Source organism: Andrographis paniculata, unplaced genomic scaffold (assembly GCF_009805555.1).
Source record: "Andrographis paniculata isolate CXL003 unplaced genomic scaffold, ASM980555v1 Contig46END, whole genome shotgun sequence".
Lineage (NCBI taxonomy): Eukaryota > Viridiplantae > Streptophyta > Magnoliopsida > Lamiales > Acanthaceae > Andrographis > Andrographis paniculata.
Window position 1 is genome coordinate 5,063,519 of NW_026137580.1, and position 14,713 is coordinate 5,078,231.

Consider the following 14,713-nt stretch of genomic DNA (forward strand, 5'->3'; position numbering starts at 1 on the left):
GGAGGATATTAGCGACCGGTTCAACGATCTTTCTGAAAGCTTGGCCATGTTGGAGACGGAGGTCGGTGTCATGCGGAGCGATCTTCGTGACATGCAAAGTCACATCCATGAAGTCAAGGGGGATGTGAAGGTGATGTTGGACATGTTCCGCAACGGAGAGTTCCGAATCGTGCACGGATGTGTAGGAACTAGTGCAAGGGTGTCGCTTGCACACGCGGACAACCACCCTTAATTGGATGAAGCCACACCTTTCGTGCGGAAGCGATTGTTTGATACTATATCGCAAGTCCTCGGTTTATCTTTTACTTTGCATACATGGTACCGTTTACGTATCTACTAGCATATGTCGTCCACTATTTTTGTCGTATGATTGTGGGCATCGGCTAATGTAGAGCTCCATCTATCGGCGCGGCTTCGCCGTTATGGGATGTCGTAGTTAATCGTAAGTTTGATGTCACTCTTGTTTTCTCTACATGGACTAGTTTATTTCTCGCATGGATCCGAATAGAATTATGCAACTCTATGTGAACCTTTTTTCATTCCTATCCCGTGGACGGCCTTATAATCTACCTTTAGTTGTAAATTTCTTTATTGTGATTTTCAGCTTCGGTCAAGTGTTACGTTAATTTCTAAGCAGGTAATTGTTGCGTGGTTTATGGCCAACAAAATAGGTCTCAATCAACATGTATGAATAATTAATTTTTTCATGTCAACTAAAATAATACGCGTTTCATTTTTTGACAAATTCAACTTCTTTTTAGAATTTAAAAAAATAAATCAAATCCTTTTAAATAGATAAATTCTATGATCGCGTAAATTAATAAAACAAAAAAAAAAAAACTTTTTTTCCAATATAACCCTTTTTTTTTATTACAAAAATATAAACCAAAATATTTGAAGTAAATAAACTCCATTTCGAGTAAATAAACAAAACAAGGAGAAGCATTTTTAATAAATCATATACAAATACATTCTCCTTGCATACGTTTTATATATATTAATATTGTATTAATTTTTTTTAAAAAAAATAAAATATAAAACTTTCACAAATATACCATCACATCTCTTTCATCCAATCAAACTATAATCATTACACCTCATATAATCATTAAAACCAAATCTTACAAATAAACACAATTTGAAAATCATCCTCCAAAATATCTCAAAATCAAAATCAAAAACCAAAAAACCACAGGTAAACACACTTATTTATTGGAAATCTTGTCAATGTAAAAGAATTAGATATTGGAAATGGCAGGAACATGGAAATAATAATTTCTGGTGACAAAGAGATTCATAGAAGTTTTGACCTATTTCTGAGTTTGGTTAAGTTCAATCTTGAAAACCTATTGTTGTTGGAGATGGTTGCCATTGTTGAAAAGAGTTTCTATTAGAAATTGCTCCCATATGAAATCTTTGAATGTACGAATGTTGTCTTGGATAGTAAGTAGTAGATGACAAGAGACTCGAAAGTAAAGTACCTAAAGGAATAGATGATTTGAACAGTTTCTATATGAACATATTTTGCTTGCAAGACAACATGTTACATTTCTAACTTCTTTCTCAAATTGATTAATCTTTTTCTGTGTTAGTTAATTGTATCACTTGGTAATCATAACATTTACATATATACATATATTTATATGTCAAACTAGAATACTTTGTTTAATTCTCCCCATGAGCCAACCTAAGGGTGTGTTTTTATTGAGTTTGAAGGTTTGTGCTTTTAATTTTTAAATTATAATATTTGATATAATAAATATATATATTTCCCAAGAACATGGAATCAAAACTATAAATACCAAAAAAAAATAAAAAATCAAACGAAACACTTAGTCCCTATTTGAATTGGTTTTGGTAGGAGCTTTTGACTTCTACTTCTAGAAAAAAATATATATATATATATTTTACGATTTACATTGACTTTTGTCCAAAAATAAAACTTTTTTTTTTAAGTTACTATTTTATCTTTAATAATAATAATAATAATAATAATAATAATAATAATAATAATAATAAATACAATAATATAATATAAAAATAATTATTTTTTATATATAATATAAAAATTTATATATATATATTCTATTTTAAGAAAAAATTAAATTTTTATTTTTTATTTTATATGTTATACTTTAATTAAAATTTATAATTATAATTAAGATACTAAATTTAAATAGTAGTATATGATTTTTTTAATTATACTAAAATTATCAATATAATTTATAAAATTTTAAAATACAAATAATTTAATATTGGATTGTAAATTTTATTTTAAATTTATATATTATCCGTAAATTAAAATTTTAAAATATAAATAACTAAAATTTTAAAATATATTTTTTATACTATAATTTAAAATTTTTACATATAATTAATAAAATTTAAAAATAAATTATAAAAATTTTATAGAAAAATACTATTATATTAACATCGTGTCATTTTAAGTAATTTTAACAGTTAAAAGCACTTTCAATTCTATTATATTCAAATAATAATTTTTTTTATAAAAGCTGCTTTTATAGCTTCTGCTTTTGGCTTTTACTTCTACTTATTTTTTGAACCAATCCAAACGAACCCTTAAGATATTTTTAAGATATTTTATACTCCATGAATTTTCTCGTAATAAGAATTTCATAAGAATATACTGTATTTATCTTATACACTACATATGTCATTTCTCTTTGTTAGATATTGGAGAACGGAGACAAATTGATGAGCTCACATTAAGAAGATATATACACTTATAAGTATTTTCGTTTATTAATTTTCAGTTAAAAGTTGAATGGATAATTATAGCTTCCTTTGTTAAATGTATGATATTAGCCTTATTGTAAAAATTTCTAATATTCTCAATCTATTTAAAAGATATATTCTCTCACCCTTTTAAATTAAAGAGGCTATTTCAAATTTTTTAGTAAATAATAATATTTTATTAATTAATATAAATGTGTAAGGACTGTTTTTTTTACAAGAAGTTTGACATAACCTCATGTGTTTCTACTGTAGGTTTCGATTTTACCGTCAAACCTCTTGTATCTTTTTCTGTCAGATAACGGAAAATATGTTGCAACATTTTTATTTTTATTCTTTTAATTCAAATTCGAGAATTAGAGTTATGACCCTGTAATTGTAATTAGTTGATGTTTATTTATATTATAATTTAATAACATATATATAATATATATGTCATTTTGTAAAAAATAAAATTTTTCGTAATATAAATAAATAATAATTTAAAAATATATATGTTCATGTAACTGTAAATTGTGGAGAAATCCCAAGTCCCTCAAAATTATCTTTAAACTTCCCATTCTTTTTGTCTTTTCCTAAAATTCCCTATACATATATTTATATTATTTTTAACTCTAAAATGTCATTTTACCCCTCTATTGTTTATAAATTTACAAAATTACGTGTGTTCGGCAATTAGCTATTTGTATTAAAGTGTTTGGTAAAATAGTGGTTTGATATTAGCTGTTTATACGTAAAATGACAATTAAGGACTTTTTATATTTTATTTTTAATTTATTTAGTTGAGTTTTTTCGGTGGATAGACGATTTTAGAATTTTATTATTAATTTTATAAATTAGAAAAAATTTATTAAGATAATTATTTTTCTTGAAAAATATGTATTTTTTCATTAGAAATAGTATAAATATAAAAGAACAAAAATCATTATTATATGTATTTTTATTAGATTAATTTTTAATTAATATATATTTACATTAAATTTATAATTTTAAATAAATATATCCATTTTTAATAAAAATGTTATGTGATAAAAAATACTATATAAATGAATCAATAATATTAATATTTTTATATTATATTTATCTAAAAAATCAAAAAAATATTATAAATAAGATAATAATAATAAAAAAATTTTTAAATTTATAAACATGAATTTATAAGAAGAAAATATATCCAAATAATTAATAAATAGTGTAAAAATATATATATTAATACATGTGAAAGAATTAATTAATTTTAAGGGCAAATAAGAAATAAGAAAAATTAAAATGAAAAACTAATTTGTAACGCTGGGATATACAATTTTTTAAAATTAGCTTTTTGGACTCAATAAGCTAATTGAAAACTCTAATTTATCGAATACCAAAATTAGTTGGTTTACTGGTCAAACAGCTAAAAGTTCTTCCATAAACTAAAAGCTCTTGAAAAAGCGGTTTACCAAACACCCTCTAAACCTATTTCAAAATCTAATAACCCGCTTCTATTTTTTTTGTCTTCAATCATAGCTTAATTTGTACTTCAACATACCGTCTTGCCTCATCTTTCAATCGAACCCGACCACCTGACAGTTGCCACCCGCCGTCACCCGCCGCTCACAGTCTGTTGCCACCCGCCAGACAATTCCTTGCAATGGCTCCCCCGTTAAAAGTAAGTGGGTTTTAAGTTTTGTATTATTCTACATTATAATTTTGAGTCAAAATATATCAATTCATAAAGGATTATATTTGTTTTGTAGGCAAAATTTTGTATAAGTACTTATTGTATACATTAGACTACCAACTAGCCATTCCCAAATCGGTTCTTATGTTTTCATGCAAACGAGCCACGGGATCAATGAAATGTGGAATTTTTAGTGTTCTTATGAGCTGAGTTTTATGTACATGACACTGAAAACACAATGAGGAAAGTACAAGAAACAATTGTCATTGATGATTATCGGACAGTCATTGCGAAATGTATTCTTAGTGCGGCTAAGCCTTGTTAGTAGGGCCAAGTTTAGTGAACTGGTATTATAGCGTACATTATCATTTATCTTGTAAATACTTTTTAGTTGATTAAAATGTTAAATGCAAATTGTTTGTCTCCTTCAATTGTGTTAAAATTTGGTTAAGCAGTGCCACAAAAAATTGTCATCGAATTCATTAAAATCTATAATATTAGGTGCTAAAAAATATTATTTGACAAGCTAAAAATGTAATATAAGGCTTAAATTCAGCTGGTTTTCGCAGAAATAGTGCATGCTTCCGCGACCTCGCAGAAACATGCACTATTTTCGCAAAAACTACCAGTTTATTCTTAGCCATGCATTTTTAGCTGAAACGGATCATGTTTCCGCGAGCTTGTGGAAACATACTTTGTTTTCGCTAAAAACAGTAAATTTTAATTTAAAGTACACATTTCTTTTAGACCAGGTACAAGTTAGAAAGACACAAGTGCATGTTGATTCCTACGTAAGTATCACTTTGAGCTTGAGTAGGTATTGTCTTCCTCTATTGTAGGTACAACCCTCTGGTGCCATTTTTCGAGCCAATTTGACTCCCTTAATTCAATTCACCAATGCTACATATAGAAAATAGTTTCTTTGTATGTGTCTCGTTAAATGTGGCGACATAGATGTTATAGGATGGTGAAGGCCCAATTTGCTTGAAATAGGACTTTTAAATGTAAGGGATTTTTCTTGTAATTTATGGGGTATGTGCTCTTTGTTAAAGTATACGTATAGTTCCATCGGAATACGGTGCCGACACGCATACGATATCAGCTTTGACCGCAAAGTACACGTTTCTTCTAGTGCATGTACAAGTTTGGGAAGACACAACTGCATGTTGATTCCTTCGTAAGTAGCACTTTAGGCTTGAGTAGGTATTGTTTTCCTCCATTGTAGGTATAACCCTCCGCATGTCATCTTTTCGGGCCGGTTCGACTCCCTTAACTCAATCCACCAATGCTACATATAGAAAATAGTTTCTTTCCATGTGTCCCGTTAAAAGCGGTGACGGAGATGTTATAGGATTTTGAACGCCCAATTGGCTTGAAATAGGACTTTCAAATGTAAGAAATTTTTCGTGTAATTTATGGGGTATGTGTTCTTTGTTGAAGTATACTTATAGTTCCATTGGAATACAGTGCCGACACGCATAAAATATTGGCTTTGACCGTGAAGTACACGTTTCTTCTAACGCGGGTACAAGTTTGAAAAAACACAAGTGCATGTTGATTCCCACGTAGGTATCATTTTGGGCTTGAGTAGGTACTACTTTCCTCCATTGTAGGTATAACCCACTGCATGCCATTTTTTGAGCCGGTTAGATTCCTTTAACTCAATCCACCAATGCTACATCTAGAAAATAGTTTATTTTCACGTGTCTCGTTAAAAGTGGCAACGAAGGTGTTATAGGAGTTTGAACGCCTAATCGGCTTGAAATATACAAGTGCATTGTAGGTATAATCTTCAAATGTAAGGGATTTTTTTTTTGTAATTTATGAGGTATGTGCTCTTTGTTGAAGTATACGTATAGTTTCACTAGAATACCGCGCCGACACACAAAAAATATTGGCTTTGACTGCAAAGTACACATTTCTTCTAGCGCGGGTACATGTTTGGAAAGACACAAGTGCATGTTGATTCCCACGTAGTTATCACTTTGGGCTTGAGTAGGTACTACCTTCCTCCATTGTAGGTACAACCCTCTGCGAGCCATTTTTTCGAGCCAGTTCATATATTTTTTGTGCCATTGATATGTATATTTATATGTACAATACGTATAAGCACTTTTACGCATAGATATTCATCTACATACAGGGGCGGAACCACCCTAGGGCAAGGGGGGCTCAAGTCTTTTGCCCAAGCCCGCCCCTTTATTTTATTTGAATTTTTCTTTATATATATATAAATATATAAGTGTGTAATATATTCATATACAAAAATATTTAAATTGAATAAAAATAAAAATAATAATTAAGTATCTTTACTAGTATATTAATATCATATAATTGTTTAAAAATATTATAAAATAATATAATATATATAATAAAAATTAAACACATTTTTAACTGTGACAACACGATAATTTTAATAATTTTTTCTAAATAATTTTTTTTTAAAAAAAACACGGTTCCATTTATTATTTTCAAGCAATACAATAATAAATATATACAAAATGTATATTTTATTGCCAACTTGAAAAATACAATATTGAAATATATATTTTTAATCGGGTTATTTTAAAATTTTTAAGAATTAGCCCCCCTTATATCGGACTCTAGTTCCGCCTCTGTCTACATATACATTACATCTATACTAGACTAATATTTATGAACACACTTAGTAATATTATATCTTGTCCGGTATATTCTTGATATTTATAAACAATACTTATATATACCTTTATATGTACAGTTACAAGTTTCACATTTACATTAACATTTATATGTACGAAAATATCAACTTATTTTTACGATTAAAAATATATATTTTTTCATAAATGCGTAAAATGCATAAGTATAATCTTTTCAAGCACTGGGTTACAATGGAATCTGATAAGTGAGATTTCGAGTGAGTGTTTTACATAATCTTGTTCTGTCAATCACTCATTCTTAAAACCAGCCTTCTTAAGACCAAAGAGTCGGGCGGAAGGGGGGAAAGCTCTCCGTTCTAGGAGTTCCTCTATTCAATCATTTTCCTTCTTCTTGTTGCGATAGCAACGGAACCGGAGAAAATACACATAAAAGACAGTTATTTTCAAAGACACTTTTATTCTAAGTAGGAGATACTTTTATTCTAGGTATTATTTGATCTATCTTTAGGTACAAAAATTTATTGTATTATGTATAATTTATAGCACTCTTTTGCTAAAAATAATATTTTGTAAAATAATAAGTTAAAAACACTTAACCACCAACACACCACTTCAGGCGCCCTATGTTGTTTCTATCCACCGGCGACGCCGCCCGAGCCCATGCCCACCGACGCCTACCGTCGCCACTACATCACCCATCATCGCCCCATTTGCCGTCATCTCCGCCCATGGCTGTTGTCGATTCTCTTTGCAAGAGTATAATATGGGCTACAAGATGGAAACGATTATATGTTTCAAGAGGATTTTAGTAGCGACAGAACCATGTCGCCTTTGCCAAATACTTTCATGAATGATAAAGAACCAAATGAACAGAAAGTGCATAACCTACCAACAACTCGTATGCGCAAAAATTTTGAGAGAGCCTCCGCCAGAAAAGATACAACTAATAGCACCTAACACCAGACGAAGGTTAGAACAACTGCATGGCCGGATCAATTCAATGGAGTAGAAAAATTTAAGCGCTAACCGCATGCTCAAACCTATTATGGATAGGATGAATGCATCTTAAGTTTCGGGTGGAGATGGAGCTGGGATTTCGAGTTGATTTAGTTTTATTGTATGGTAGTTGTACCTTATTTTCGTATTTTAAATAATTCGTGGTTATTTCAGAGTGATGATCTAGGGTTCAAAATTTAACTGAGTGTGGTTTTATATATATGCATTCTATATGTTTTGGTTCAAAATTCTATATGCATTGTATACGTTTTGGTTCACAATTGTATATGCATTGATGAATTGGTTCTACTTAGAAATATTTTTTAAAAAATTACCAATTTCTAGCAAAAACAGCGTGTGTTTCCGCGAGCTCGCGGAAACATATCTTGTTTTCGTTTAAAATAGAGATTTTTGACCGTGTATATGTGTATAGGTACATCTGATTAATCAATGCATATAGGTAGAAATATGTACTTTCTAACATTAAATATAATATTTAGGTTACACACGTTCTGCATTCTTCGTAAACTAAAGAAGGAACATCCTTACACATTACCAACAAAGATTAAAGTTTTGGTATGTTGCAATTTATAAATAATACCAAGGTACATCTGTTTATGAACAAAAAGAAGCTTTTCAATTGGAATCTACAAAGGAGTTTCTTGCAAGTTTGGCGGTTATGTCCAGTTCTACCACAATTATTACATTTTCTAACTCGAATATTACTTGTGATGGAATTCTTTTCATTATTCCTTCATCTGACCTCTCTTTATTACGGTAGAAAATAAAAAGAATCAACATGCTATTAAAACACATTAACCATAGAAATCATTTAAAAGCAACAAATCAATAGCAGAAACAAATAATTTAGATTTCAAGTGTAGAGAATACTCTATTAATAGGAGAAAAGCCACGAAGTAGTTCCAACGAAAACCTAATGCAAAAAAGCTACCAGTGTGCACGACTTCTACTTAGCGGAAATGTCCTACGGTGAGGAATTTTTTTTGTTTTTTGTTTAATTTTTGTATATTAAGGATATATAAGTCTTTTCGAAAAAAAAAAATAATAGTGGAGGGGGCCCGATATGCGAAAAGCGAGAGAAACAAATTGTCTTGGTCAAAGAGATTTAAGTGGAAGACTCCCTTGATATAATATAAATTCATAATCAAATAATACTATTATTAACTTATAAATTTAAATTTAATATACATTTATATTATTATATTCATTACCTATCAAATCAATACATATCAAAACTCCCCAAAGTCAAACCAAACCGAAAACCAAAAGAAAAACATAACATCAAATCTATCTTAAAATTCAAATAAAAATCAAACCAAAATCCAAAATCCCCCAAACCTCCCTAAAGAAACACACCCTAAAAGTTTTTGACATTTTTGTCATTTGACTTTATGTATGAAGTTATTGTATGTGTAATAGTCTATTTGTAATTTAACTAAAAATTAAGAGTATTTTTATATTAATGTATGATTATTTTTTCTAAAATAAAAAATAGATACTTTGAAGTAAAACATACAAAAATGATAAAAAAGTACTTAGAATTAGGACATGGGAAGTATATTGCAGTAAATACATATTATTCCTTAAGTTAAAATTTGTAAACTAGTACATTTATTTATTTATTTCTTGTGGACTTCGTTAAGTTCATTGATCATGGTTGTCTGCTGGTTTTATTTCTCAAATCTGCACAATGGAGTCTTGGAATTGTAGATAAGTAAGAGTAAAGAATGAGATTACAGAGAAAATAAATTGATTCTTTTATTTGGTAAAATAGATAATTAAGTTGAAAAATATAAAAACAAAAATACAATGCATAAAGATAATATGTTATATTACTAATTAAAAATAAATAAATCAATCAACTCTCATGTCGCTCCCGTCGAAATCGGCGATGACATGATGGAGAGGGCAACAACAACCGACGAGGAAGTTGGGTCTACAACGTGTGGGGTTTATTTCGATCTAAAGATTGAAAAATGTATGAAATCTTAATACTCCATTTTTTAGAATTTTTTGGTCCGTTTATTGTTCTTGCACATATATTAGGTGTGAATATACTTTTCTACAATTTTTTCTATAGTGGGATAAGAATTCTAATTTTAGTTTATTTTTTATTTTTGGAAGGAAATACTATATTAGCAACTGAGATTGGCTACTCTCACGTTGATGCATTCGATTTGCCGGATGTGGTGATGGAGACAACTTTTTCGGTTAGCCAAGGTGATGGTTGGATTAATCTCTATGGTATTAATCCTTTTCTTAAAACTGAAAATATAGCTCTTGAGAATTTTATTTTATTTTTTGTTTTTATGGAAGGACCAACTGAGATTGGCTATTCTCACGTTGATACATCCGATTTGCCGGATGTGGTTATAGAGACAACTTTTCCGGCTAGTCAAGGTGATGGTTGGGTTAATCACAATGGTATTAATCATTTTTCAAAATTGAAAGTGCATTTCTTGAGGATGTTCGCTAAAATTTGGGGTCCTAAAAGAGGACCTTCAAATCCAGAATTGAGGGATGAAATTGTTCAAATGTATTTAAACTGGATTCAAAGTGCTAAAATTCGCATTACAAGGTGTGCTATTGATTATGTCCCTTATATGTACTTTCATTTAAGCACATTTTTACGTGGTATGTTCCTGTGTGATATGTCCCTTTATTAGAGCTATTCCAATTATGATTAAATGCCCAAATCTGAGGGAGTGTTGCACTCTATCGAATGAAAACTCCATTAGTTGCCAACTGCTACAAAGTAGATGCAGGCGACTTTGAGATTCTATTGAATGGATTTCGATTGCTCTACGACTTGTAGCTTTTCAATTTGTCAAATCCATGGCATTTTGTTGCCAACATGCTTTATTGAATATTTTGGAGGCTAATGTCCATGGTTCTATTCTAATGATGAGGTCGTTTGCAATCCTGAAGAATGATTTCTTACTTTTGAATTCTATGTGTTGCATGTCGTACAAGTATTGTATTCTCTTCAATTTTTTATTTTTTATTTTTATTTTTCAAACAAAGTCTTTTATTCCAAAAATTCATACTTACAAAAACCTTCAAGTGCTATTACATTTCATGGTTTTACTCAAAAAGTTTTACTACACAATATTTTTTACAAAACAAGTCATTCACACACTTTTCATTCAGCATACATCATATCATGCATTAATTGAGTTATACCTACACTTGCACTGTCTGAATTTTCAGACGACCTTATAAAATCAAGTCTATCTCTCACAAGTTGTTCATCCATAACTAAAAGTCTAGGAAGTGTACCTTCACGGATAATTTTCTCTTTATTCATGTGTGTGAGCTTGTAGGAGTTATGACCGTTGCACTTGATAATCTCCACCATACAAGCTTGCAAAGTTACAAAATACATTGTTCAAATTGGTATGACCTAGAGCTTCAAAACTCAACTGCATATTACTTGCAAGATCATCCACTGTGAACGAAGATGTTTCAGTTTGTAAGCTATGTATGGCCCTAAACCAACCAAGATCATTGATATTTAAATCCGAGAAATTTGGGGGTTGAAATACTAGATGGATGTTGAATCCATATGATGATGCTGCCTTTCTAAACTCCGGGTCAACATCTTAGATGTGTGGCTTTGCACTATCTTGTTGGATGCTGATATTTTTTCTTGCTCCATTTGGCCACTTAGCTTTTATTGTGGGCAAGACCTGAAAAATAAAACATAATCATGCTGAAATAAGTGTTTTAGAATGCTATTGATGTTGTCTGTGACTTTAAAATGCAACAGGTGTCCCACATATTTTACAACTTGCATTTGATATTGTATTAACCTTTTACACTAACTGATAAGTAGCTGATATTGAAAAATAAACAAGCACTTGATATATGATGCAGTCCTTTCTTACAACCTTTGTAATTGTATCGATGTGCTTTGTCTCTAAAGTACCTTTCACCCTGTTTTTGCTATTTCTGAGCTGGCTCAAATTTTGTGAATGGAAAAATACCAATTTTTCCATCAAAAAGAGCTCACCATTGCTTGAATATTGGGGTCGACTCACAACGCATAAAAATATTAGTTTAGTGATAAATCTCTTACTTTTGCATGATCTATCAGGGTCCGGTTCTTCGGGTGTGGGATAATACTTCCCACTCCCTTTTGTAATGTTAAATCATTTTTCATCTATATGCACTATATGATTCATTTACTTTTATTTTGTTTCTCTATTGTAGGCTAGTGTATTCAAACAAAATTTCAACCTACAAATTTTGTTTTGTATGGTTAACTCAGGGCGTATAGCATTACTATGTCGCCTTATATGCCCCTATTTAACCCATGAATGCACTAAATGCCTACTCACGTTCATTTCTTTTGCTATTCTCCTATACGTTGATCTTTTTTTCAAAGGTAATCCCAAATTTCACTGTGTCAAACTTCATCTTATCAAAATATTTAGACCACATTGTTTTTCTAGAAATAGTACGCCTAGTGGTCCTTAGCAAGTTGACACATTCGTTGATTTTTCACCACTCCAACTTCCCATCTTTGCTATGTTGTAGAAGAAATTGAACAATCCTCATTTTTTCCTCGGCTGAAAGATTTGCTCTTTTTCTTATTTTTGGATCCATTATTGTGGCTTTTGATGATTCGGTTGGTAAAAATGTAGTATATGTAAAATTTGGTTATATTTATAGATTGTATGAACTGTTAATTTGATATATTGGTGGGAAATGTATATACTAAATTTGTTGTTTTATTTTTCATTAGGGGAAATAATTAGAGGGAACTTTGCTACTAAAATTTTGGTGGTTTTTAACATTTTGTCATATGGACAGATTTTTCCGAGAAAAATATTTTTGATTTTTGCAGTCAATAAATTTTTTTTGGTAAAGAAATATTTTTTTGGCAAATTTACATGATTTAGGATCAATTTGGGAACATATACAGTTTATTACATTGTTTTTATATCACACATTTTATATATATAGTCATGACACTATTTTTATTAAATATATATATTCTTTTAGTTTTGACACTTTTTATTACACGTTTCTCACACATTTTAATCTTTTATATTTTCTAAAATAATTTTTTATTTTAATCTTCATTAAAATTTTATATCATCTTTCTAATTATCTTTAATTGTCCTGTACAAAGATATTTTTGTCATTGTACTATAAAGTACAAAAAGTAGTAAAAAGTATCAATCAATATTCCATTTCTTAAAACATGTGCCCAACCATATGAGAATAATTTTTTATGACCGAGGGAGTATTTTATTTTATTTTTTTTATAAAATATCATATCAAAATACTATTTAAACAAATATACTCCTCCAGTCCCATAATTAACTATTTATTTTTCTATTTTAGTCTGTTCCAAAATAAAATATCTATTTCTTTTTTAATAACCCTAACACCAACCTATTATTAAAAATAACTTTAAATTTATACTAAATTACCAAAATGTCATTACAAATTTCTAACCAAATTACAAAATTGAAAACATAATCACTACTAATACTAATCAAAACAACTCATTTAATTTATGCTACCCATTATCTAAAACATCCCCAACCAATTTTTCACCACGTAATGTAGGGTTTTTCCACTTATTTTCTTCGACCATCGAAACGCGAATCGCTCTTCTTTCCCCTCTCTAGCCACCTTACCGACGATGTCCGTCACCCCTTAGTCTCTAGCGCCCGTCGAAGGGTGTTCTCCTGTAGCGAGGGTTTTATCTCTCTCGAATTGTGGTTTGAGTTGGTTAGAGAGAAAATCGGAAGTTTTTTTTTTTTCAGCGGTCGACGGTGTGAAATCGGCGGAGGATGTGGTTGGATCTACGCCATCAGCCATCGTCTATGTCGTTTCCCTTGTTTCGCTTCTGATTCCGAATATGAGCAGGAACCGGAAAACAATATCCGTCCATAGCTTTTCTTGCTCGCCGATCTCTGTTTCGACGTCCTTGCACTACCCATCGCGGAATCGTAGCGGCTTGTCGGAGTTGCTCTTCCACTCGTAAAGTTGTGTTGAATTTTCTGAAAATATATTATACTTTCACCGTCGACATACAGGCGACCCGTGACGGAGGTAAATTTTTGAATTCCTAAATTTTTACTCTTTCAAAGTTTATTTCGTTGCATAAGTGAGAAAATTTTTGAAAAATTTAATAATTTTGTAGCTTGTCTAAATTTTGAATACACTACTAATATTGGGATTCTATTACCTACTTTTTAGGTATCCCCACTAATCGTTTCGACTAGTGATTGAGAGTTCCTCAACACGGGATCTTGAACTGGACAGTTGAGGTATATTGACAATTGTTAAGTATTTTTGTTGATGTATTTTTTCAACAATAAAAAGTAAAATCCGAAAATAGGAAAATATCTTCGAATTTGATATAATTAGTGCCTAAGATTAGGAATCTCTAAACACTGTAGGATACATAAATAAAATAGGAAAAATAAAACTAAAGACTGGAAAATAAAGTGGTGATCCCCTAAAGCAATTCTCTTGAATTTGATGTCGATTGAAGATGCTCAGCCAGTTGCTGACCCCAATCCTTAAATATTCCTCAGAAGAGACGTTTTGGAATCGTCGCCAGCAATTGCCATCAACCGCCCACAACGAAACATTTTGAAGCGTCGTTTGGTCGGTTACGGCA